We start from the raw sequence: 5,187 nt of genomic DNA, 5'->3' as shown, positions 1-5,187 counted from the left end.
AAGAGAATGATCTCTATTTATAGAAGAGAGTTTCTAGTTTCATTCTAACATTGACACGTGTCGTGTTGTGATTGGCTTCTGATGTTGACACGTGTCGCGCTATGATTGGCTTCTGATGTCGACACGTGTCGCGCTGTGATTGGCCTCTTGGTTTGAGGGAAACTCTTCTGGGTCCTTGACGGTATAACGTTGACCGGTGCTCAGTAGTTTCGGGATTAGTCAAGTATGGTACAAACAACAATGACTTCACAAGGTTAGTTTTTCGTGGTGTTTCTACTCGCATGAACATGCTAGGTTTAACAACTTGCCCTTACAAAACCAGCTTACGACCAACGTGCATATTCCGCACCTACCTACCTAGCTAGATGATGTAGCACTATGCTAACATAACAATCACTTTCCCTAATAAAAGTCTTGGGGTAAGATTACATACGAGACTTTCTCTTCGTGGGTGTTGGCTGAACCCTCATCTCAGACCACACATAATTGTGATCAAAATATGATCAACATTCAACACAAAAAAGGTTGTCATTTTTTAGTCATAAAAGTATGGGAAGTGATGGACCCCCAAAAGGAATAACAATTAAACACTTTTGGAATTTTGGATGGAGAAAGTTGTAAGACTTTGAGAGAGTTGATTTTTTATTATTCGCAAAAGTGGAGGAAATGTGGAGATAATAAGGTGTGGTGGAAGGAGAAAGCCAGCAGCAGCAAATTTGTGTCTTGCTGGTTTGCCACAGGTTGTGACTCCAAACTCAAAAGCCGTCCGTGGCAAATAAAATTTAAAAAATAAAAAAAAAACAAAAACAAAAACAAAAAACTCTGCACGTGAAAGTTTTTAAGCTAGGGGAGGGGAGTACGCATCCTCGGCTTCAAGGATGTTTCCTCGTTGCCGATTCACATGGCAAACTGTGGTGGCGATCTAACATGAGCGGACACGGTTCTGGTTTCCAACCACTTTCCAAGTAGTTTCTCTTGTTTCCGTCTCTCTCCAGTCAAACTCTCTAAATTCCTCGTCCTATCCATTGTTCATTGTCCAAAGGTAAGAGCGCATGACATGCATGCAAATACTTACGATAACTTTTAGCAATTAAAAAATAATGACGGGACCATTAGACCGTAATATTAAGTAGTAATAATGACAATACTTAACAACACAAAACAGCTGCAGAAACATCTTGATTATAATAATCTTGTAATCATGAGATTTTTAGTTACTTTCTCGGACTAAACTAGTTTCATGAACTAAGCAGGACTAAATGATGTTTGGTGTAGTGTCGGACTAGGAAGCATGATAATGATAGCATAACTAATTGTTATTCATATTCCTTAATCTTTTGGGAAGCAAACACAACCTAGCAAAATTTCCGATAATCAAACTCGACAAAACAGAGCAACCATCCAGATTTCATACATCAATTACTTCCTAATCGATTTCAATTTCAAGAAACATTTGGAATTGTGTCAAATTTGGCCATAAAAACAAATTTAAACTCTAAAAATCCACTAACTTTACAGAAATCTACCCATTCAGAGAACAAAAGAAAAAAGCCCCAATATCCCAATCAATTCTAATTCAAGAAAAACGGATCAGAGAGAAACCCTAACAAAGAAGACGCGGTAAACGTACAAGTTTAAACCTATAAAAGCACAACTAGAATTGAAGAAATGTCAGATATAAAGGAGCACAGAAAAGCAAGAAAGAAAGAAGAATTAGGAAATAAGACGCACGTGAAGGAGCATAGGCGAGAGCGCAGTTGAACCAAAGCTCGGCCATGCGCCTCCCATCGTCGCTCTCGTCCTTTATGGAGTCGAAGAAGTGCGGAGCCGAGAACTTGTACGAGGCGAAGTGAAGCTGACTGTCTTAGCAATCTGGTGCTTTTCAGAAATCTCGCTATGACCTTCTAGCGAGGGTTTTAGTTGAGGGAATCTCGTTTAATCTCATTAAACTTAGTCATGCGTGAAACAAACACGGGACTACACTAATAAGTAGTTAAGTGAAAGTTAGTGATGGCAAACAAACGCACCCGTAGCATATAAGTTGTTAGACCACTCACGTCTTCTCTCTCTTTCAAAATTTAAAAAAAATAATAAATAAATAAAATTAGGCTTTTTATATTAGCACCCTACAAAATGTTGAATGCACCCCATATTAAAATTTAATATTAAATGACTTATTTACTCCACTATGCAATGACAATTTTGACCTTATTAGGTTTTAAAAAAAATAAAAAATTATAAATACACCTCAAATCACTTTTAGCGTATTATTTATTTTCTCAACTATCAAAACCCTCTCATCTTCCATTGTTGAATAAAACTCTAACCAATGAAACTACAAACATGTTGATTGAGAAAAATTGTTTTTGACAAATGGAATACAAAATCGATGTTTCTGAAGCTTTACATGAGATAAGACTTCACATTTTTCATTGTTTTAGTGATTTCGATGACATCAATAATTATTTAATCTTGCGTTTGCTGCATTATTTAAACTTCTATATATTCATATTCATCTTTTAGGGTTCATATTAATCTTGCGAACCCAGTAACATGAGTCGTATTAGTGCTAGAGTCATATACTACTTTTACAAATTGATGATAGCCATTCTCCACATGAACTCCTACTCTCAATCTTTAGCCGTTTGATTGACGTGCGTTTCTCATTGTGAGTTTTTCTTTCTTTTTTCTTCTTCTTTTCTTGTCACTGGGAGATGATCAGTGGAAAATGAGGAGAGACATGGCCTATATTTAAAGAAATCTGAGACCGATTCAGTTTTGATTTATTAATTAACTTCTACACTAGATCATTAGCAGAGAGAGGGTCTTTATTTATTTTGTTCAAGACTAAGTCTAAAGACTTGTGAAATATATATAGAAGCATTCTTTGTTAGCAGTAACGAGAGAGTCTTTTTTTTTTTCTTTTTTTTTACTCGAAAAGACTCAACACCACGGGTCATTTTTAAGGCTTTTTAGAAGTTGAATAAGATGATTTCAAACTATACTAAGATGATTTCAAATCATCATTTTGAAATCATTCGGTAAACTAAACGTTCAGATGATTTGAAATATTTCGACAAATTAAACGTTCAAATGGTTAGATTCAATCCCTGAAAATTAAAAATGAGTGTTATAAGATTTGAGAAATGTGGGGTGTAAAGAAAATGTGGGGTGTATGTACAAAATATAAGATGTATATTGAGAATGTGGGGTGTGGGAGTATTATGGGAAAGTATGTGGGGTGTATTTAGATAAGTTTTAAGTGAAAAAGCAAATATGGGGTGTATTAAGTATGTGGGGTTTATTCAACAATTTGTGGGGTGTTAATATAATTAGCCTAAAATTACTTTTACATGATTTATGCAAGGATAGTGTTATTCACACACTCATTTTTACCTCCCACAACGAATATGTTCGATTTTCTCAACCAACTAAACGTGTTTTCTGTTGCAAAAGAAAAGAGAATGGTTTGAGCATTGTATACCTAAAAACAAACAGTTATAATGACGCCTACCACCACTACGGCTTGAGCGTGGCCGTTTGTTGCCACACTTTAGTTCTATGGCAGTAGGCGTATTCAGTGGCTTTTGAGATTTGGAATAGGATGTAGGACAAACATATAAGGGAGTGAGAGTATTAAATAGGACTGGATTGGTTTTGGGAGGTGGGTTATTAACAATGATTAGATGATGAGCTATGGCTATCAGTGTATCAAATAGGATTGTGCAAGGAGTTTTTGGTGTTGATGTAGTCAATAGGGTTGGAAGAGGCGATTTGGGTGGTGTTGCCATGATTGAATGGAGTTCCTAATTCATCACAGACGTAAGGAAAGTTGGGAATTAAAGAGAGGGAATTAAAGATGTAAAGAGAGCTAGCAATTAAAGAGAGATAGGAGTTAATGAACTATCTTAACACCAATTAGAGGGGATTTAGGTGAAAACTTGGGATTAAAATCTTCTTTTTGCTACCTTCTGTGAAGACCAAAAGATTTGTAGGGAAAAGGTTCCTCAAAATTTTCATTCCCTGCAACTGCCACCTCAATTATCCACATGGCATGCTCAGATTATGCAACGTGGAATTATGTTAGGAATATTGAATTTTAGTGAATAAATAATAATAATAATAATAATAAAATGAAAATGCTACAAATTAAAAAATATTATGGAGACGCTCGGGCTCACACTCTCTACGTTATGGTCACGGTCATATGGCGATGTGGATTTTTGGAACGATCAAAATGATCATGAATAGTGTTTTCACTAGATTGGCCATAAATCTGTAAAAAAATGAAATAATTTTTTTCATAAATGGGAAAAATGTGAAAAAAAAATTAATAGAAACGCATCCTACAACTTTCATGATGGACACAAGTCCAAACTGTGTACCCATAATGTAGAATCTATAACGGCCAATACTAACCGTTGGATTGTTGTTTACGCATAGGCTTTGATAGGGGATTGCCGCAAAGATTTTTTGGGTTATTTTCAAAGTATCATCTTTTACTGGAATAAAAAAATGAACAGTTTAGATCATTGACATCTGATTTGGAAAGTTGTTGTTTGCTAAAATATTGCTCATTGTTCACTAAATTTCTAAAACGTATAAAACATCAACCAATATTTGGCTAACCCATAAAATTCCGAACGGGATGTCAGCGATCTAAATCATTCATCTCTCACATTCAACCAAAAGATGAAACTTTGGGAAAATAATTACCTACAAAACCGTAACAACGATGACCAATTAAGTCATAAACGTAAACAACAATTTAACGGTTAGTATTGGCCGTTACAAATTCTGCTACAGGGTTTGGACTTCTGTTCGTCACAAAAGTTGTAGCCTTTGTCCATACGAGGGTTTCTATTATTTTTTCACGTTCTTCCTATTTATGAACAAATTATTTCATTTTTTTCACATATTTATAGCCAATTTAGTGAAAACAATATTCACAACCGTTTCGATCATTCTAAAAATCCATATTGCCATATGACCATGATCATGACATAGAGAATGTGATCCCAAGCGTCTTTATGGTTTAATTTCATGTTTAAAGTTTGTTATCGTACTTTATGGTTTAATTTCATGTTTAACATGTTTTAATTTATGTTTCATGTTTTAACTAGTAGCTATAATTTGCAATTCATAGGTTCTTTAATCTTCGTTCATCTTTTGTGAAATTTTGTTTCA

This window comes from Malus sylvestris, chromosome 5 (assembly GCF_916048215.2).
Source record: "Malus sylvestris chromosome 5, drMalSylv7.2, whole genome shotgun sequence".
Classification (NCBI taxonomy): Eukaryota; Viridiplantae; Streptophyta; class Magnoliopsida; order Rosales; family Rosaceae; genus Malus; species Malus sylvestris.
This window is presented reverse-complemented; position numbering follows the sequence as displayed.